Raw genomic sequence first — 23,498 nt, 5'->3', positions numbered from 1 at the left:
AATGCACTCAGAGTAAAGGAATAAAGGCATGACATCACCCTTAATGTTTTGTTGTTAACGCCTGTTGATCTACGATAAACTGTGGTGACATCTTGGCATATTTTACTGATTGAAAAGCTAATCATGTTTTACACTTACTGAGGTAATATTGCTGTTACGTAGTCCAGCCTCCACACCTCCACACTCGCACATGATATCACATCAGTGTGGTTTAAAACAACGCTATCTTCATAGATGGATATTATGTAGGTTTTACATACATGCAGTTCAGACACTATAAATAGACAATGTGCAATAACAGACAATTTACAAAGCACTGTATCAGGCAATATACAATTGTCACTGTCATTGGTTGTTGTTTGATGTCTATTTGTGGCTGCACCGTGTACATATGTGTATATTACTATGTGTATGTGCTCATGTGTTACATCAACATGTGCAGAGACTATAAGTGGAAATGATCAAACATTTACATGTGAATATCTATTTATGTGTTCTGTGCTTATTTGCACAGAAAATAAATAAAGATAGACATCTCAACAACACTGATGCAGGTGAACCGAAGGTCCTTTTTTTAAATACCGTCCTTTGGATTTGTCATAACTGCATTGCCCATAAATACCACTTGACCACAGACAGTTAAGGCAGCAAGTGCAGGTGTCTTTAGCTGCTCATGCAAATTATGAACCAGATGCTTTGATTTCTGTGTTATTCCCTTCCTGCCACAGCGTCATGCCAACACCAGTGATGTCACTTGGTGGAGGTGGAGTTCCCCTTTCACCACAGAAAGGCCCATTGTTCAAAGGTATTTATTGACTGTAATGTAATTACCCAATGTCCGTAGCACGACTTGTTGTAATTGTATTACAGTGGCAAAGATTCCCATCCCGAGCCTGGACAAAACAGAAGTGATTATTGACATGGTAATTTCAAGGTTTTTTTTGTGAAACATCGAATAAAGTAGAGTGGATTCAAATATGTATGTGTGTTCTTTTTTTTCACATTTTCTGTCGGACTACTGTAAATGATGCATTTACATGTATTTTGTTTAATATTTATTATTTCTCCTGCACCTGAAAAACGGGCTGCTACTTAGTACTGCTTTGCATGAGTCGACTTAAAGTGTCACCCTCACTGTGCGGTGTGAACACACAGTGTATAGAGAGTACATTGTATGCACCGATATGCAAGTGTTGATGACTTCTTAGACATTGCAGATGCATAACACGTTGTCACCAGATGATTAGCCGCCGCTCTGTCACATCATTTTCAGACACGCAGTGTAAGATAGTTAAAGGTTTTACTGATGTGTTTCAAAAAAATATCATCAGTGTCATCCACTGATTGACTGAGAGCTCAGCTGCAGACACTATTCCATAATATCTGGTATTTTCCATTCAGCACACTTTTTTGGGAGTTTGCTTCCTCATGTGCATTTCTTGATCAGAAACACAGCGGTACCAGTCTCTCTCCGACAAGACCTTTTGTGTTTCCGGTAAAGATCAATTATCTTGTTCCGCTATCAGCATTGCACCATTACCTGCAAGCAAGACGTGCTCCGAGTTCACAGGTTCACACCTGCTCTGTGAGGCTTTGATGGGGAGTTATTCTATGAAAAGTAAGAAATTGTGAGGAAAAAGTGAGAAGAGAAGCAGTAATAAAATGCAAGAAATAAAACCTGCATCCTATGGTGATTTAGAACCATTTCTGCGGGATTTCTCAGACTGTGTGTGCTTTATGTGGAGATGCTGATACCTGTTGTGGAAGCGAAATTATCATAAGAGGGAATCACTCGAGCTTCTTTGATAAAAAATAAATAACTGAAGAGCTTCAACCTGACCTTAAAAACATGTGACATTTCCCAGTTGGAGAGCCGGAACCCATCCTCTACGATGAGAAGTGTGTCTTACTTAAATGTCACAGCACTGCTCTGATATTGTTGAGGAAGTGCCATCTTGGGGAAATGCTTTTTTTTTTTTTTTTTTTTATAGTGTGTATCCTGCAGTGTAATTTACTGTGGTATTTCATTAAGCCCTATAATGCCGTGCTCATAATTAAACCATAACGTTTAGCAGAAAATGACTCGGCAGAGTACCACACAAGCCTGCGATTCTGACAAACACAGTGTGCTTTGACTGTAATTGACTTTTCACTCTGCCCTGAAGTTACAGAAGAATAATGGGCCTGAAAATAGGTAGTTAACCTTTATGTCAGGTAATACATAAAAGAAAAACACACACGTTTTCGCAGCACTGCAATACACCTAAACCTTTTTCCTGTGAGAGCCAACACAGGGATGTAAAGGTGGGAATTGTTACACATAGTCATTTCATTAAGTGGAACACCCACTGTGAGCCCAATCTGCCAGCGATGATTGTTTGACACAAATTATGCAGAATTCCAGCATACACGACAAAACATCTCAACCCAACGCATACAGTACAAATGGGTGTAGAACTCACGCCATCAACACAACAAGTAACTGAACGGCACCTGTACAGAAAATAATGATTCTCTACTGTGCTTGTTCATGAGTATGGGGTAAAAAAGGAATAATTGACCAATCATGATTAAAATGAAGCTTTATTAGAAAAGTGAAGAGATTAGAGTGTAATTGCAAGGCATTTTAAACCCATGACTAGAAAATATGAAATTCTGTATTTTGGTTATTAAATTATAGTATTATTTTCTATATCCCAGGTGAATATTGTATTCATAATAAATAGGTTTATATTTGCTTTTCTCTGTATGTATAATAAATGGCTAATGGCTTTTAAAGTCTAGCAAATGTATTGGATAAAAAGTTATATTTTGTTGTCGTTACAAATTGCTTCTTTTAATCCTTCTTAGTTTACAATGTGACATATTATACATTTACTGTTAAAATTGTCTGAAAAATATAGATATTGCATTTTTGCCTCAAAATGTATTAATTGTTTATTAATTGTGTATGTGTGTGTGTGCGTGCTTGCGTGTGTGCGTGTGAGCTCGGTGCTCAAAATTAATTATGGGAATTGTATTATTTTTTACACACTGCACAAAAATCTTAATTAATATTGAAATGAACCATTAGCTCCATCTCTACTGTGGTGTTGTTAAAACAAGCATCGCTGTATTTGTGCACTGCTGTGAACTGTCAGTGACACATTTGCTGCAGTGATATCTTTTTTTTTTTTTTTTTTACCCAGTGTATCATAGAAAAGGAAACATGTTGTCAACCCCCTCCCTTCTTTCTCTCTGTCTCTCCCACTTCTTCATCACCCATGGCCTCGGGGAATGGTTGGTTTTCTGAATGCTCCCCCCCCCCCCCCCCCTTTATGAGCACACATTGATTGGCTCTTCACTCCCCCAAAAGCAGAGAGCAGCATGGGATTCCTGCAGCCAGCCTTCTTCTGTTGCTGCTCAAAAAGAAAAAAAAAAAGGTCTGAGAGAAAAGCAATGGGAGGAAATCATCAGGAGGCTTCACCACAACCTGTCTAGGTATGCCTCTTCTCTTTCTTTTTGCCTCTCCTGCTGTAACGAAAATCAATGGGCTTTAACACATTTCCCTTTGCAATAGCCATTTCCTATGTTTGCAGAGACATGTCCTCCTCCTCCTCCTCCTCCTCACTGCCCTGCTGATTCCCTCCATCCTTTGTAATCTTATTTGTTGCCCAGACTCCACTGCTCACACACAATCTCCTAACACAACAGAGCCCCCCAAATAACATAAACTGCTTGGGGAAGGACACACATGAACAAAAGGGACTTGGTAAAAAATGAAAACACAGCAACACACAACTTAACACAGTAGGAGAAGCTAAGTATGCCAACAGTGTTTAAGCATCATAGTATGCAGGCACTAGGGAATGTTTAACTCTGACACTATCAGTCTCCTTATTTACAGACTCTCTGTCCACAGCTGAGCAGAGTATGTGCTGTGAACACATTTGGACTGGAAGACAGCCAGTGGCTGGTTGGTTGCAGAGGATGTGGGCTGGTCTCTGGAGCCTGGCGGTTGTTCATTCATAAACCAGGTGGAAACTGTAAATGAAAACACAGACATTGCTCCCTGCCTGCACTTTGAAAGATCATTATTGTGCTGTTTTTATGTAAGAGGTGCAGCGTGATGCAAGGGGAGTCCAACGTCTGGGATGTATTTTTTATCAAACTCATGACAGAGAACTGATCCATTTGAGAAATATAATCAAACATTTAAAAACTATGTTGTGAAAATACACATTCATTTAGATAAATAGACTTGGTGAACTCATTCTTCTTTATGACAGCCATCTGGCGACAGACCTACAAGACAGACTGGGCTTTTATAGGGTGTAACACCAGGTAAAGCTGCATGTCTAATGAAATGCAACACTGTCAGAAGAAAGGTTAAATGCATTTCTTAGAATGTTATCACCCACTATGCTCTGAGTAAACGTCTGGCATCAGCAACACATTTGGGATACAAAAACATTGAGGTTAATTCAGCGCACAAATGCAAAGGTTTGTTTTATATCTTGAAAAAGGAAAAGAGAACTTTGCTTTTCTTTTCACCAAAACAACAGCCTTTCCCTCTGCAGTACAGTATGCGTGCTGGTGTAACAAGTGATTTGACTTGTGCGGTCATGCCTCAGTTGCCACATACTGGTATTACACTGAAGCACACTGCATGTGAACACTTACGGCTTTGAAAATAAGTTCAGTGTGAACATTGTCGATGCAGATTGAGCCAATTCAGGACAAACATCATGAACAAGACATCATCAATAAGGAAGAATTAAAGACACAGATGGGCTTATTAAAAAGATCATTGCCCAATATGGGTTAGGGTAAGTGTGCTGAGTGCACAGCATAGTTAGCGAGAGAGAGAGATGGAAATAAGTGCGTTTAATGCTCTGTAGTAATTGCATTTGGCACTGGCTGTTTTTGGTGATTTAAAAGTGGCTGTTGGATGTGTTTTTAGTACATGAACAAATAAATCTTTAACAACAAATTGTCAGGCTGCACAGCGTGTTGTCGCAGTCCCTTAGTCAAATCAGCAGCTTTTTGTTGTGTCGAAGCCACTGAGTTAAATCACAACAGATAGCTGAGCCCCGAAACATGCGACGATGCCAAACCATAGCTAATGAAACACATGACGTGGTAACACAGCACAGGTGTCTGCATGGATATTAGCCCTAGAAACAGTGTTTATATAAATCTACTTTTGCACCAGACGGAACAAAACAGTTGGAACCAGCAACAGATTGAACGTAATGAAAATCAGACGCCGCCGCCGCGATGTTGTGATGTTAAGAGCAGTGATGTAATCTCCTAAACTTCAGCTGACTGTTTTTGTTTTTTGGTTCATTTTTGTTTTGTTTTCACTGTTCAACAAGCCTGCGAACACATCATTAATATTCATCGCCTTTTATCGGCAAACGTCCACAGAGCAACACTGGCATGCTCCGTCTGTGTCTGCCTGGTGAACATACAGTGAGCAGAGCGTGTACAGGAGCTTTGTCTATAAGCTTTCACTGTGCAACAGAAAACACTTAAGTGTTCTTACGTCTGGACGTGTTTTTTTTCCCCCTGAAACAGTGTGGCGGAGCTGTACATGGGAAGACAAATGTCCACAAACGTAATGGCAGACATTTTCCAGAAGTGAGCCCATGTGAGGATACAGCGGGAAAATGTCATGGAAGATTCACAGCGAGCAGAGCTCCGCTCAGGCGCTACCCGTCGCCTGAATGATCTGGAAATGTTCCTGCGTTTGTGAATGCATTTGTCCCTGACAATCTTCTCTTGCATCTGTTATGTGTGAGTAGGCGAATTGTCCAAAGGCAGGGGTGCTATATTAATGTAATAGTGTATATTTTAAGTCTTTGCATCCACATGATTTAACCCTTTAACACAGAGCGTATCACAGACGACACTGCATTAGCATAAATTACGCAACGTTTTGTGATACCGGAAAAATTTCCAGCTGTAATTTTCAAGCTGGCGAATCAGCGTCTTTGTCACCGGAGAGGAACGAGACAAAGACTCAAACAAATGTAATTTTAAATATGTTTTATACTGTTCATATTTCAAATTTAACGTGCACAATCTGGTGTTTGTGTACAAGTACAGTGTTTTTTCAAAATAAAACTTTTGTTTTTTCTTCGTTTTAAATTGTTAAACCTCCCATAGACTGGAAGTTCCAATTAACGATGTTTTTTGATGTGTATCTGCGCCATTACCTCGTTTATGAAGCCCTAAGGTTTCGAAACAAACAAAGTTCAGCCACTGCTGAGAACATTGGGTTCTCTACAAGCGGTCTGAAAAAGTCTGGAATCGTGACCTAAGGATCACTTCTCCTTAACAGCAGATCCTCCCGCTCCAGGCACTAGTCCGGACACATCCGGTTGCGTACATTGAACCACAGAAGAAGAAGAACGTCCGTTGTGGAGGTGTTTCACTTGCGACAGTGTCTTCTGACCCTGGGTCAAAGGCGTAAAAGGGACTGTGGCGGGGAGTCTTGACGAAGCCATTTAACAATGTTTTGATAATGAGTAGCAGTGCATCCACCGTTCCAGAGGGGGAGCTGCGCTTCTGAGAGCTGATGTTCTAATTACGTCACTTCCAGGTAGCTGGCCAATCACAAGAGAGTTGAGAAAACTCTCGTTGGCTGGCCAATCACAACGCAGTCCGTCTTCAGTGAGGAGAGATTTCGATCAGACAGGCAGCAACTAGGAGTTTTTTGACCATTAAAAATAAGTTAATGTATGTAAGTAGACGTGCATAACTCACATAACTGTGCGATAGGACTACTCAATGGGAGCTTTAAGACACTATTTTAACATGCAGTAAATTGTCAATAACTGCCAGATATATATATAAAAATGGGAAAAAAGCAATTAGTTACAGGACATTTAATGGCACTTGTATGGTTAAAATAAGTCTAAAAGTCCAGACGGACATTCTGAGGCTTAGGGGTAAAAAGAGTTAATATAAACTGAGAGTAGAGCTTATTTTCGTAATCGATTAATCTGTCGATTATTTTCTCGATTAATCGATGAATCGTTTGGTCCATAAAATGTCAGAAAATGTTAAAAAACGTCAAACCTGGAAATGATGATGTTCTCGAATGTCTTTGTTTTGTCCACAAACCAAAATGATTCAGTTTTAATGATTTATTTGTTATGTGGAGCAAAGAAACCAATAAAATATTCACATTTAAGAAGCTAAAACAATCAGAAATCTTGTTTTACTGATGAAAAAAAGCTTCAAACCGATTATCGATTATCAAAATAGTTGCCGATTAATTTAGTAATCGATTAATAATCGATTAATCGATTAATCGTTTCAGCTCTAACTGAGAGATTGAATGCGATCATCAATTGCCCTTGATTTATGACTGAAAACCAATTAGAGTTGAAGGCAACTACAGAGTTGTGACGCTGTTGTTATTTTTTTTCTTTAATTCTTTTAACTGTAAATTACTTGAAAAAACTAAACTAAGGTCAACCTCTCCCTTCAAAAAAGGTCTGCCTCTCAAACCTGCCAACTTCACATTGGGGGCAACAGTGTTAACCAGCCCAGCAAACCCCTGCCAGGAAAGCATGTTGGGTAATTCTAACGTCCCACTGAGTCTCTGCCCGTGACTCTGCTGAGCCTGCACGGCTAAACAGCCCTTTACATATCATTTGTAAAGAATTTCACTGGCAGACTGTTTTGACTCAGTCTCCTTGACCCAGTTATGATAAGGAAAATTCTCCTCTATATTTGGATCAGAGTGTCTGTCCTTCGCTGGCGCACATCATCTGGAGACGGACGTCACATCACCTCAAGAGTGAAAGAGGAGTCATTTCAGTGGCTCACATAGTTAACCGCAAATAAATGTAACACAGAATTAATTCTTCCATATGTGAGTGACAATTATGCTTAAGTGGCTTATTTAAGAGATAAATAAGCTCCCTAATAGGCGACAATTCACCTCAAACTACGGCCTTGTTGCATTTTAATTTATGTGAGGTAATAAATATAAATCGTAACCAGTCACTCTTCTTTGTCACAGGTTCATTTGAATATGAATGCAGTTTTGACATTTTTACACACAATTAAAGCTGGTGTAGGCAACAACAATCATTTCATGATGACCTTTCAGCATAATTTACCTCTGGACCTCCTCTAACCTCTGCAGGAACACAATTATGTTGTTGTTTTTGTTACTGGAGTCTGGTGTTCTGCTGTCACTGCTGTAACATGAGATAAGTTTAATACGTTTTAATGAGACAAAAATAATAATATGCATGTTAGAGTTAATATTGTGTCAATTTACTGTCCATTTACAGCGTTACAGAGTCAGCTGACGAGGCGAGCTTTAATACATCCCGTGGACCAATTTCCTAAATGCATCTCAGGAACATGCGTCCTCAAAACTCCTCTGAATGTGAGAACATCATGACAGATTGGAAGTGTTCAGACCCAGACCTGCACGTACCGCAATCTGCCTGTGATCGGATCAGTCAGGACATTAATACCATATCTGAATCGGGTCAATGACTCGGATCATATGTCATGTATGAAGCACATGTGTTTGTCCACACTCTGTTGGGGAGGGGCTCAGGACAGAGGTTTTTTTCTTTATTTTACAACCTGAATGCTCCTAATACAGCTCAATAAAAATCATAGACTAAGGTGTCATGATCAAATGTATACTATACTCCAGCATCCTGATACAATTGCTGCAAATCACAATTAACCCCCCCAAAAAAATCACATTAGCCATTTCGGGGATGGCTTACAAACCTGGAACAGGCTGAAATCAATGCTTCCTGTCACCTTTTAGCAGGAAAAATGGTGTCTATTGTTCCAGCACATCCCTCCCCCTGACTTAGACAGCTGGGGTGGATGCACAGGCCAGAGAGCAGGGGGCTCTGTGGAGTCCAAAGACCCCAGCAGGGTGGATCAGTTTAGGTGGCAGGTATCAGAGCATCATCTGATTCCAACCTTGGAGAGTCAGTCACAGCCTGCAGGCTGCTGTGTGTGTTTGTAACTTTGGACTCAGGATGCTTCCAAACAGGTCACAGTGACAGGTCAGCGCGCGTGTGTGTGTGCGTGTGTGTGCGTGTGTAGGACCAGAGTCTGGATGCTGCTTGGCACACTCATGGCTCCTTGACGTCAGCGCTCAGCCCAGCCTTCTGCTGCTGCTGCCGCCGCTGCTGCTCTCAAACATGTCTTTGTTATTCAGAGCTTTCCATCAGAGAGCGGCGACCTGCAAAACACGGAGGGTGGCGTCTCAGCTGCGGCCGCGGAGGATCAGGGGAGGACTGTACAAATGGCACGTGTGCGTCAGTGCGCACGCGATTGTGCGTGCGTTTGTTGCTCTTTGGGTATTGCTTGTTCGCAGCTTGTCGAGTTTTATATCAATACATTACGATAATAAATTGACATGTTATACACATTTAGACTGATATAAATATTCAGAATCAGGATTCATAATGATTCAATTTAATTATTAAACGTATGATTAGTATTTACTTTATGAAACCTATGGATATTTATATCAATTCATTCATATCAAAATGACTTTTTATGCAATTGTTATGTAATTATCAATATATACATTAATGTATTACAAAATAATAATCGTACTTTATATTTAAAAATGAAATGTATTATTATTATTATTATTAGGCTACTGTTATTGTTGTTGTTTATCATATCTGTGTGGCAAACATCTATGATATCATTATGACCGTGCAGTTGTATAAATATTATGTTGTTTATGCCATTATGGTGGAATTATTTAAATTCATATTTATGTACATAGGTTTCTGTGTCATTTATTTATTGTTGTTATTTGATATTGTTGTTTGTGCCAAACATAGCCTATTCATTTGTAATACACTCCGTTTTGAATGCCAATAAACAAGATAAGCAAGCATGGTAATTATGTTAATTAGTCCAAATCAATATTAGATATATATGAAGTTAAGTACCCAGCATGCTCAGCTTCAATTGTGGCGTGTAAAACGACTTGTCAATGATGTTAACTCCCCTGAATAAACCAGGATTATGCCACAGCAGACCCAGTGGAGCAGATGGCCGCGGAGCTGAGCTCCTGCTCTTTCCTCCCTCTTACAACCCCCCCACCCACTCTCCTGTGCGTAAAATCCGCGACGCGTTTTGTGAGCAGCCACCGTTCATGGGTCCCTTTGGTAATAGAATAGCCAATGTAATTTGACACTTCAACTTACTGCGCTCTCTCCGAGTCTATTCAGTTACTCACCCACTGACGTTGAGCCTGTTCTCAGTGGCTCAACGAGGAGGTAGATATTTAAAAACAAGAGGCGAAAATTACCGAGGACTTTCTCTGCTTCAGAACCCGGTGAGTGGCTGCAAACTTAAATAACGCTGCTTGTTTCCCCGGTGTGGCGCTGCGAGCCTCTTGTTTGGGTGAAACGCTTTTTTTTTTTTTTGTTTCCACTTTGGCTCAGATTGTTTCTCAACAATAGAGTGAGCACTTGGAGTGGCACCGGGGCGCACGGCGGAGGCATGTAATAAACAAACAAACAAACGGCGGCGGTTTATTTACGAGCACGCTGCCGTGCGCTGTCGGGATTGAACCGGCGGACTGTTAAGCAGGTTGTGCATTTGGTTAGTAACAGATGCCGCGTTGATCTCCACAGCGCTGGAGCTTGGAAGCTTCGCTGGAGCAGCCTGTGCGCGTTTTGCTGTGCAGAATGAATCGTGCCGCCGCGCGTGTCTCCTCTATGTGCGTGTGTCTGCGGGTGTGTGCTGTTGCTTTATACCTCTGGCTTGAGATGTGCACATGGTGCTGTCCAGTGTGGATGGAAGGCTGCAGACGAGCTGCACAACAACTGTGAACAAGGCAAGACAGCAGCCGCTGCAGCGCGCCGTTTGCTCGCGGATGTCGTGTTAAATGTTTATGACAGAACTTCATGAACAGAAGCACATGTGCAGGTTCATGTGGCATTAAATATGAATGAATAAGTGGTACAGTCTGGAGTGATAATGTGTGCTCTGCTGTTGTAGGTCATTACAAGCTTTGGTTTAAGGTTTAACAAGTTGACTCCCCCAGATTCCTGCTGTCTGAATATGGAACCAGTTGAGAACGAAAGGGGCCTCGAATATTGAACTGGGCTCCTTTTTTCTTGCCGTACATCTGTTCCAGGAAGCAGGAATTGTGGCCAAGTGGAAAAAAAGTAAGCTCTACTGCCTGATCTGCTTCCTAACCATTGTCACGCAAAAGAGACATGCGAGAGAAAAGGGGGGAGTGTGTGTTTTCTCCAATATGCACATGCACCTTGTTTCTGCGTTTAAAAATCCCATGTTAGCATGCAGCGGGCAAACAGTGTGCAGATGTCTCTTGTCTGTTTCTGGTGAGATGTCCAGGAGAGCTCTTCCTGTTTTTGTTATGTTGCTGAAAAAAGTTAATTCTCCTCATCGTCTGCTTTTTTTTTTTGACACTGCAGCATCTGAATGAGGATGATACACATTTTTGTGACGATAGAAGTTACTGAGCAGGTCAGGATGCTTGTTTACGTTTTGGATAATCCACAGGTTCTCCTCATCCTGAACCGATAGAGCTCTCAAACTTCCAGATGCCATCTTTAATCACAGCGTATAAGGAATTCTCAGATCCCTGCATGGGAACTGTTTGGATCACAAGTGCTTGATTGCATGTGTGATTAAAAGCCGATTTAGGTCAATTTGAGTAAGGAAACGTGAAAACCCTCCAGTGTCTTCACATATGAGGGTGGTGTCAGACAGAGGAGGAGGTTTTTCTGTCCACCATCCCATTCCTCCCTCCCTCCATGGTCACCCCATCTCTAAAGGGGCCCCAGGTTGGGCTCCTGAATAACCATGGGGCAGACCCCACCAGGCTGACCTTCCTCTATTCAAGCTGAGGATGTTGAAACACCAGCCGTCAAACAAAAGACACATTGAAACAGAGATCTGCAACCCAGCACGTGTGTCTGGGCACTGAAGTAGACCATTTATTAACTCTCAGTTTCCTACTGACCAGTGAAAAGAATCAGCACATACCGAGGCAGAATAAAACTGCAAAAGGACATCCAGCTGCTTTTGCCTCAGATTAGGGAGGAAAACCTCAAAATAAACACAGAAATTAAAAACAGAAGAAAAAAATAATTAATTGCATGTCTTTCAGACAGGCTTTTCTTGGCTCAGGTCTGTGTGGATGCACTGTGGATTGACAATGGCAACATGTTTTTAATGCAGGGTGGGAGTTTTTTTTTTTTTTTTTTTTTTTGCTTTCCACCCACCTGACGAGGTACGGGTAACGGCAGAAGCTGGAAATGGCTGTGCCACATGGGAAATTATTCAGCTCTCAGATCAGAGAGGACACACAAGAGGCCTCATTACCTCCAGCAGCACTGTCGGCCAGTCTGAGAGGAGACCCAGAGCTGCTGTGTCTCAGCCGGCCACACTGGACTATACTCCAACATACGCAGCATCTCATGCTCCTTTTGTTATTTCAGAGACATTCAATTGGAGCGTCACTCATAGCTTGACTATGCTGTTTAATTGGACTAATATACTTGTCCGTTTATAAGAGCAGTAAGCGGGGATTTATTGATTGAAGTGTGTCCACCTCTGCTATGCTAGGTGGCGACACATGCCCCAGTCACAGCTTGTTAGTGTAAGCCATTTTTTTTTTTTTATTTGATTGCCCGTTTATGTCACAGGGACATCCCGAGTCCTCCAACCGTTCCATGAATTTTAAAGCTCCAGTGTGTAATTGTGTCGCCAAAACACTGCGAGAGTAGCTGCCGCAGCAGACTTATCCCACATCTCAGGTGAGTCTGCAGCGCTTTGTGAAAAGTGCCCAGACTCCAAAACTTCTCTTTCACCATTTCCGGCCGTTTCACTCTCCTGGCGTACATCTGTCACGCTTCACCTTTCCTCGATTAGTCATGAAACTCAACAATCTGTGTCGCCACAGACACAAAAAACATAACACAGCTATACTGAGAAGAACAGAGACAGTGAGTCGTGTGGAGCTGATCGGTCTTATTCAACGTTGTGTGGACATGACAGTGGTTTGTGTCTCCTCTTTGGTCCAAAAATGCACCAGGCATGTTGTCTTCTTCAGTGTTCTGGCTTCTTATTATTTCTGGGTTAAAGCCCAAGGGCGGGAACTGTGGAACATACACAGCCTAGGCCACTTCAGTCCGATTGAACATCTACATGCAACTGCTTTATCAGGGTGTGTTCGTCCTACGTTGAGGAATTCACTTCAGTAAAATTTCACTTGTAAAGATTTTTTCCTGACGTCATGTAAACAGAGGAATGTGAATAGTCCTTTAACACTGTTATTATATTAAGACCTAAATACCGGTTCACAATCCCATTCTCAAAAGGCTGCAGCCTGCTCCTCCTTTTATCACTGAAGTGTGCTTAAGTAGCTGGTAAACAGGGCTGTACTGTGGTGTCTAAAATGTCATAATGTCATTGATTTGACATGGGAATTCCAGTCGCTGCGGCGGGCACCTCCCACGTACCGAGCATGCTCTCTCTTAGGCTCCCTAACAGGAAAAGGTGAGCGAGTGAGCGACCAACTGCTCTTCCTCTGCGGTCAGAGCCATGTGGGAGGTTTGTAGGTTTCACTCAAGGTCCTCTTCTGTGTTGTCTTTGCTTGACAGATAAACTGCTGGGATGAATCACCACACTGGTATGGCTATTTTCAGTGAGGAAGGGGAGCGCGGGTTAGCAGGCGCTGATTAACCCAAAGTGTATCGCTGCAGTCGTGGCAGCTTAATTGCTTAGTTGCCAAGCCAAGACTTCATTTTTCATTAATCCTACTATTGTGACACTCGAACAAATAACGCATTGTGTGTTTATTTTGATTCCGCTGCACCTCTGGCAGTGAGACTGTTTGTGGAGAAGAAGTTGTGCTTAAACGAAACGAACAACATTCGCTGAGGCAGTTTACGCAATTTTCACTCCACCCAAGGCTTAGTGATAAAACAGAAAACACTCATATTTTCCTTCAATAGCAATATAACAAACGTTCATATTGTGATATTATCATGATATCATGTTCACACTTTGTGACAAAACTCTTTGTCAACATTTGTTGAGGTTTAAAACCACAATGAACTGTTGTTGCTCTCAGGAGAAGAAGAAGAAGAAAAAAAATCAATCGTAGTTATCTGACATTTATTTTGATAGTTTCTTTTATTGATTGATTTGATAATGACATTTTTGACCTTTTTGGCCAGCTCACACAGCCTTTACTCTGCCACATTAAAGGAGTTTAAGTCTATTTTTGCAGATAAAGATTTAACATTATGTGAGTGATCTGACAGGATGTGTTGCATTGTTACAAAACACTTGTTTGTCATGTGATACCCACGACAGAACCAGGAAATCATTTATTAATCACTTGTGCTTTCTCCAATGTTTCAATCAAACCTCAATTACTCCATACTTATATTGCAAGTTTCAGAGTTTTATGACATGTCCATGTTGACTTGAGTGGTTGTTCGGATGGGGTAGGGAGAATATGATTGTCATGATTGCTATTATTAAGCAATAACTCTGGAAATCAAATCATCTGACAATCAAAATAGTTGTGGATTAAATGAATAGTCTACTACTATCAATCAATCAATAATCCGTTTCATACCTTTTCATCACTCCACTTTTCTGACAACACACCTGTATTAAAACTTTAATGGCACATTTTATTTTGTAAAGCTTCAGTATTGGATCCAAACACTCCCCCCTCCCCACTTATAATAACAAAATACGCGTGCATGTGTTATTCCACATTCCTCATGTGTGTGTTTGTGGGGATTTGTGATGCTCCACCTCGGTGACACAGAGCTGCAGTAACGTGGCCCGGGCACCGGCCCACAGAGAGGCTTTTCTGGAGGAAAAATGTTCCGACTGAACCTATCAGCTTGACTGTTGACTGTTAATATGAAACTTCTATTTTCAAAACACAGCTAAGGGAAACGGAATCTGTGTGTGAGTGAGAGCGTGAGTTTGCTTTTGTGCAGGAGGGAGATACACAGAGCACAGTGAGGGATGGGAGAGGTGCTGGGAGGAACGCCAGACCACACATCATTTAATCATTTTAGAGGGTGCAACCACTTTGTGCATTTTTTTTTTGGTTGCTTGGTGCTAAAAGGAGTTGTTGGTGTAGAAACTGTACTGTAGAGAGAGTTTGACAAGAGGGAAGACGGGTTGACAGTTTGATGGAGAGAAGAGAAATTGCCCTTATTTTGGGGTTTTAAATTTGTCAAATTGTAGATAAATTTCAGTTTGATGACCAGAATGTGATAATAAAAGTCAGATTTCTGTTGGGGCTGCGAAGCTTGCGAAATGCGTTGAGAAATCTGAAGCAATAACATTTTCAGACCACTTAAAAGTTGAGTGCGTGTGGAAGGAAGGCCATTGTGCATATTAGCATTGGATTTGAACGTGTCCTTTTGGCTTAATCCCACTGTTGACTCGCCTGCTAAGTACTGAGTGTGTTATTTTTGCTCTTTTTAGGGAGCCCCTCTCTGCATAATCTCACTTAATCTAATCCATCCCCCTTTATAATAGACTGGGAATGGTGTGACTTTATAGGAAAAGCTTTAGAAGTAGATCCATACTAAACAGAGCGGTGTGCTGTTTGCTTCCCCAACCCCTCTGGCGAAGCTGTTGTGAAAATGCAAGTGACCTCTGCGCCCCTTGTTAGTCTGAACAATAGACTCGGCCTCCTGTTACAGCTGCAGCCACACTGGAGGGGAAGTTAGGCGGAACACAAAATACACATTTTGTGATTAATAGGCCTAAATGCTATACATTTGGATTATTCCCGTGGCTGCTTGGCACACACATGGAGTTTATGCTTAAATAAGAGTTAAGTGATTAACTGAATCACAAAACATCTGCCACTTCATTTTTCCTTGATTGATTATAAATTGACTAATGGTTGCCGCTCTGCTGCATGCGCTCAAAGCGACTTGAGAATCCGCATGCTGTTTGTGACACATATGAACACATCTCCATGAGTTTTTGGTCATAGATTTAAAGATATTTATAAGAAAAACAAATGCCACTTCCAGTTTCTGCATTTTAATTCACTGCCTGGTGATTTTGTAGATTACACAGCACACTGAACCATTCCTAAATAATGAAGGTACCAGTTATTTGCAGCTGTGATTTGTTAACATTTTCTAAATGTTATAAAACTTTAAAAGTTAAAGATGCAAATTAGTGTCCTATATGAGGGTGGAAAAAATCCAAACACTCAGACCCATGATGGATATAATTAGAGCTTCTTTGGCTCCCAGCAATCGCAGGCTCATGCGTGTTGAATATTACATGCTGTGAAAAACATATGCAGATGATGTCACAGCACCGCACTGCAGTGTTGAGTGTAAATGAAAGGCTCTGGATCATGAATAACATCTGGCTCCTCCAAAGTCGTCGCTTCTATAAATTAAACCACCAGGTCCGACCCCGGGAATCCTGAAGTGTTGTCAAATTGTGCCTCGCGAGCCGGTGGCGGCGATGGCAAGACAGATTTCTCTCTTAAATTTCAGGGTTCGACAACATGAGCTCGCAGCTGCTCTCCAAAAATTGGAAAACGTCTCAAGAGGTGTCAATGTCACCATCAAAAAAAGTGCACTGAAAAGACTGCTGAGCGGCTCTGCCGGAGTGTCACATCATCTAGTGTGCATACATATCCATATGTGTGTATATATATATATATTTACAGTATGTATAGTATATATATATATATATATGTTTCATTGTTCTCTGACAGGGAAAATGAACTGGGATTTACTAATACAGAGGGAACATCCTCTTGCCCTTTCCCTTGATAGACTTCCCTTTTCAGACTTGGGGGGGGGGGGGGAAGTAAAAGCGGAGGGTCTCTCCATCAGCCAGACTCTTTGAACCACTTTCTGCAAATCATTACTCGCTGTGTTTATTGCTGCGTTCGAGTGAAACTTTGTGAACTCGTAATTACCACATAGGAAGTCATGAAAAGGACATTTTTAACTCGGAGCTTGTAGAAAACTTAACAGGTTAACAGGTTGTGAATGTCCCGGGGAGTGTTTTCGTTCGGGCGGGGGGGCGACGCGGTCAAAAAAGTGATCGTATGTTTTCAAACTAGTCTTTATCGATAATTATCACTGTAAATGTCATTGAAGTTGGATAGTTGTGTTTTGATATGTCTTCATGAGCAAAAAGTGGAACATTTTAAGATTCATTGATGCATTTTGGACCTTTAAACATATTGTTTTGTCTCTTTGGCAAAGACTACAGTGTCCCAGAGTAAAGAGGACTCACTGTTGTGAGTTTATCCTCATGGGCTTTGATGTGAGCAATGGTTGCTTTGTTTTAAAATAGCTTTTCATTCACTGCATCCATACAGTATTTGGAAAGTTGGGGAAACACCAATAACACTAATAAAAATCTGCTTTGTCAGGGCTCTGTGTATAGTCTGGTCACATGGCTTCAGCAGGGAAAAAAAAAAGCCCTTTCATCACACTGTGGTTCTGTTTTCTTGCTGGTTTGAGTCTCTTCGGGGAGAGAACCTGCTGCTTTTCCTCTGTTTTATGTCAGCGATGATTCAATAGCTTTGACTTTTAGTCCATTTACTGAGTAAATAAATAAGTCTCTTGAAGATGTTACTTTGGGTCTTTGAGATTTCTGCCATTTGCCAATTAGTAGATTCCACATCGCGACATTACGAGTCGCGCACCTGTTAATACTTTAAAACAGTGGGCGGGAGTGCAAACTTTATTGTCAGTAAACAGCTGAATGTGTGACTAGAGAAGACTTTAAAGCAGTACTTCTTCAATAATAGTGTCTGTAAAATGTCACAAATGTCAAAAATAAAGCGGGTGCTTGGCTGTATTGACTAATTTGACACAATTTTATCTCTTTTTGGATCAAATATCGTTTTTTGGTTTTTTTCTTCTACTTCGAGCAGGATGCCTGTTGTAACCGATGATGACTCGCAGACAGCAGTGACACCACACCCACTGCCTGTGTGTCAGCTTACACTGTTCCCTCGCTCTAACACGGTGTCTGTGTGCGGGCGGTTACCCAGGTGCAAGGCATGCATCATAGACCAGAGCTGATGCACTGATGTGACAGCTGTGGGAAGTGCAAGAGGAGCACGAGAGGAGTGAACTTGGTGGAAGACATTAACCCTCAAACCCTCCGTCAGTCCACTCAGGATTGTAACTTGAAATGTCTTTGTCTGTTTACAGCGAAATCTGCCCAGTAAAGTGCAAACAAACAAGGACCGAGCACAAATATTAATCACAAGCAGACGAAAATAATAAAAAAAATAAAAAATAAAAAAAATGCATAAATAAATTAAATCAAACATACAGGTTAAAGGTGCATTATGTAATAAATCTAAAGCAACTGGCCATACAATCCTCCTAATATGTCACAGAGACTCAGGAATAATGTTCATATAACAAACTGAACTCACCAACAACAACAGTACAGACAAAATATTTGCATTAACAAATTTTTTTTTGCAGACTGCAAATCATGTTTATGTTTTGAAATCATGTTTTGGCATGTGGCACCACCTACCGCCGTCTACCAATCATTGCAGTCAGTAGAGTCTCAGCTGCCGAGCCACCCCGGGTTGCCAGTTATGTCAAAAAACGAAACCTTAAAAGTAACAGTTTTTGGCCGCATTATTGTGGCACATTTAATTCAAATAAATAAAAGGCTTCAGAGGTCTTTTCAGGGAATAATGTATTCACATTCATTACAAACACTCAAGGCTTGTTTTGTTTTGATGCACTTGAGCAATTTATTATAATTTTCATGAAAACATGAATAACTTAAGGATACAATATTCATTTTTTTTCTTAATCCTTCATAAAAAAAACATGACATAATTGAAAAGTAAGTGTTTATCACATGTCAATAAGATGGGATCACTGTAACTCCCTTTGGATAAATAAATTAAAGCCAGGTTTTACCTTATGATACTCACATTTAAGAGCTTCCAGTTTTAACTGTGAGACGCTAAAGTGCAGATTTGCCACAAAGTGTGGACTGAAATATAAATGTGCAGCTCACAGGTGGAGCTCACTGCTGACCGTGCATTTCTGTAGTCAACACACTGAAGTACTTCCTGTTTACTGTTTACCCAAAAGCAAGATGAGAAGAAAAAAAACCACCTAATTGAGTATATGCATTACAAATGGAAAAAGGAGACACGGAATCAAAAGACCCGATAAGGAGCCAATGATAATCACAATGCACTGTGGACGTCTGAAGCTAATTTACAATTTCGTACAAGTATTGTCTCAGATTATCTCCTGGAACATGTGTAATGTAATCGACCTGTCAAATAAGGTCAGCTCTGAGGAGCCTAAGTCGCTCTGAACATAATCACACTGTGGCATTCTGGAGGCAAAGTGAGTAAAGTGTAATAATATAACACAGCCAAGTGTTAAGGCGATTAATAAACTGGCAGTGGCGACTGTTTCTCAGAGTGACTTGAGGAATCAGGACATGAAACGGGTGTTTGTGTGTCCACACAGCATGTAAGTGACCAAAAATATGGCCTGTAGCCACGTGTGTTGCTGTCCCAGCACTGACTTTAAATAACTCCTCTGTAAACACATCCTGTTTCCTTAGTCCCCCCCCCTAGTCCAAGCGCTGGCAGGCCTGTTCCCCTGTTCCCCCCATTTTTCAAATTGGCGGCGTTGAAAAATGAACAGTTACCTTTGCGGCGAGAAAGAATCCTTTCACACACGCTCGCGGCAATCAAAGATATGCGAGCAAATACTGCTGCTGATGACGTTTATTAATTAGGCGGCGTTGTCTGGATGTAAACAGAGAGGGAGACGCATGTACAGACACACTTCACACTCTCTATTTATAGATGCATCTTACATAAGCTCTTTTCAGACAACAGGGTGTGTGCTCATTTTGTCAGTATCAAACAGAGAAAAACTGTAAATCACCAGATTATTTTATCACACACACACACACACACACAGGCACACACATTGTATATCTCACCCCTACTCCGTCTTGGCACGCCGCAGCCCAGCAGCTCAGAAAAACGTCGACGGCGGACGCTATTTTTGACCATCTGCTCTAAAAGCAGGGCATGTTTGAGTCACAGACGCTGTGATGTGAGGCTGTGCCCGTGATGTGCCTGGCGTGTGGAGAGGGAATGAAGGCGGCTGGGGTGGGGGGGAGAAATGGCTCACCCGAGGGCCTAGCATCCTTCGTGTCACTGAGGACGTACACAGTGTGCGGCTGGTTTCACTAATGTGTGTTACATTAGCGTGATGGCTGATGGAAGGCGAGGGGGGGAGGGGGAGGGGGGGAGTTGGTCGGTCCTCCACATCTTGGACGGAGAACAAGAGAGAAGATATCCTTGTGCGTGACTCGTCGCGTAAACATCATCATCAGAGATGAAATAGTCAAAAATGTCCCAACAACAATCTCGGTCCACCTCCGTCTCCTCTTTCGCCCTCAAGTGTGTGCGCGCGCGTGCTTGTGTGTGTGTGTGTGTGTGTGTTATTTGTGAGGTAGGAATGTGAAATCTAATCTGAGCTGGCTGCAGGGAGGTGACGGGGGAGCACAGTGAGTTTTCTTAAGAAGAATTTCCCCTATGATGCCACTTCTCGCCGTTTATGTCTCTGTTTGGGACAGAGGGATCTCCTCGCCACAACTCAACTTAATTAAACGTCGTTCATGTTTCCACGTTTGCCTTTCTGTTGAGAAAATCTACCGAGGCTTGTTCACAACATATTGACCTGTTTCTGATAAGACTAAAATATTATCTTACATCCATTTTAGAGTCGAATCGAACAACATTTCAGCCTTTTGTGGATGTCACTTTCTAGCTATTTATTTCTCTTTATTTCTGAGTATATATAGTTGTTTCTTTGTGAAAAATGGCTAACAATTTTGTTTTTTTGCAGTTCATGTTTGCAAACTTAACAGTGAAAAACATCCATTCATCTAAGATCTTGTTTTATCTGCTAGGAACAAATTTGCACTGTGAATTTTTCACACTTTTATCTCACTTTTTTGGGCAACTTTTTCTTTTTCTTAACCGTTAAAGTGATTATTAAAATGCTGCTGATTATTTTAGCCCTAAAAGCAAAGCATCCTCGAGATACAACCATTAGCTACGGCTGTTATCCTGGAGAATCACCCAGTGGTTTCACTTAACCTTCGTTTGTAGAGGTCAAACAACATTTCTTCTTTTGGAAACCATATCATGCTTCACTGCATGTGAAATCAAGGATCATGTTTTGTGGCTTTTGTTTGGGGGTGGGGGGGGGGGGGGTAAAAAAAAGAATCAGCTGATTTTGAGGAGAAAATGAAAAAGCAAAAGGCTGCGTATACTGAATTGTCTGTGTGTCATCGACAGACACGTCCCTTAGAGGAGGGAGGTGGAGAGGATCATGTGAGCCGTAATTATATTTATGTAGGGTCCCATTCAATCTGTCACAGTAAATTTTGCCTGACTTGTCATACTGCAAATCATTACAGCGGATTAAATGCTGGTTATGAACTCAAATGGCCGTGGAAGGACTCCTTTCATGTCCTTGTGAACGCAGCATTTGTTTGTTTCCTGACAAGCAGGTTGTGATGATATTAGCCTTACAGTGTCTCCTGGATGTTTTCAATACATTTTAATTGGGATGAGAAAGGCTAATGTCACCGACATTTGCTTTGAAGGAAACCCCTTTTTCAGAAGAGCGGGCAGCCTTCCAAGAGTGGAAGAATGCCTGTGAAAGCCTTCGTGTTTCAACAGCCACGCTCCCCCTTTTGTCTTCTTGCTCGTCTGCGATCAAAGATGGTGATGAGCGGGCAATGGAAAGTTTGACTGTTCATAGCAAGCGGCTTTTTTCAAATTGGTGCAGCTGGAGAGGGAAGGAAAACAAAAAAAATCCTTTTGATTCATCTCAATCAGCTGCTCAGTGCTGAAACAGGAGCGACTTCTGGTGATGAAAGAGTAATCGATTGCTTCTCATGCACTTGTCTTCCAAACTCACACGGTGAGTGACTGCACACTTGCTCGGCTGACACAGTATTGCCCACAAAATGTTTCTAATTATTAGTTCCGTCCCTGATTTGTTAGTGAGCAGCACAAATTCTCCCAAATCTGAAAAACATTAGTTCGGAGTGAATGAACTAATGGCTCTTCCACTGCTCTGTGACAACAATCCCCATTGTTTGACTTCATTTTACTCTGCCCTCATGAATGTTCTGCTGCTAAATCAACATAATGCAGCGAGTTGTCATGCACGCGTTCCACCACCTCGAGCACAAAGACTGCAGTGCACAGCAACACTCAGGTCTGAGCAGTTGCTTCATTTGTTTACAAAATCACTTGTTTGGAGAAGCCCTGAATGTTGCATCCTCGAATTTGTGTGCGAATCACATCCAGCCAAACAAAGCCTCAAACATTTCCCTAATGTTTACTGCAGCAAAATCACATTTCAGCCTCATTTATGCTCCTGTCTATACCTGCAGACATAATTCCGTCCTTAATCTTTTATAGACGCCCTAACTTGCTATAGACGTTATGGATTTCAGCTTGCGATCAGCTCTGAGAGAGGGAAAGTGTGAGTTATTTTGTCTCATGACGTCTGTTTGTTTACACCGTCATGGTGGCATATATGAACAAGCCCAGTGCTCTTTAAATCCACAGAGATTGAGCAATATATTGCAGAACCTGAAAGACTGAACATGTCTGACCCTTATAATTCCCCACAAAGGTTCTCATGATTATGGAAAAAGCCAGAAAGGACAATATTCAGGACATCTTCAGCTTTCTAATAAACTTTCAAACAGAAAGAAAATGCTCTTCCTATTGCTAGACTGTTTTTTAATCCTGGGGCACAACAGCTATCAACCATCTTGATTTTTTATGACAAGTTGCATGTCTTTGGCAGCTACCAGAGCTCTATAGGAAGTGTTTTGCATAAATTAAAATGAGCAAAAACTATTTGTTGTCATAAATGGCCTCGCTATGTCATGTTCATTCACTTAACTCACTCACTGTGGTCTGGAGTTCGAGGAATAAATGAGGATAAAAGCCGAGGAGACGAAACTCATGTTGTTGCAGAAAGATATCGTATTCTACACTTTGTTGAACTCCCAAAGCTTCTTCATCTTTCTTTTTTTTTTTTTCAGAATATTTAGCTTCTGTCAGTTAAAATAAAAAAAAAGTTTCTCACTTTCTCTGAGAAAAAAAAAAAGAGGAAACTGCTTCACGGGTGAAAGCCCTCAAACATGAATATTTAATGGTTGCATTTTAACCAGAGTCATAAAATCCAAGAGGATATGAGTGAAAAGGGAGCAGTGAGGAGTGTGCAAAGTAGGCTTCATTGTTTCTTCAGAGCCGGAGCCTGTTTCCTAAAAGTCGTGTAACTCTTCTTTGGGTACACAATGAATCAAATATGCTTATTGTGTGTGTGGATAATTTAATGCCCGGGCCAATGTTTGGCAACGTGTTGCAGCCTGTTTTTTTTTGCAGACTAAGCAGCTTG

The sequence above is a fragment of the Microchirus variegatus genome (genome assembly GCF_963457635.1).
Source record: "Microchirus variegatus genome assembly, chromosome: 17".
Classification (NCBI taxonomy): domain Eukaryota; kingdom Metazoa; phylum Chordata; class Actinopteri; order Pleuronectiformes; family Soleidae; genus Microchirus; species Microchirus variegatus.
This window is presented reverse-complemented; position numbering follows the sequence as displayed.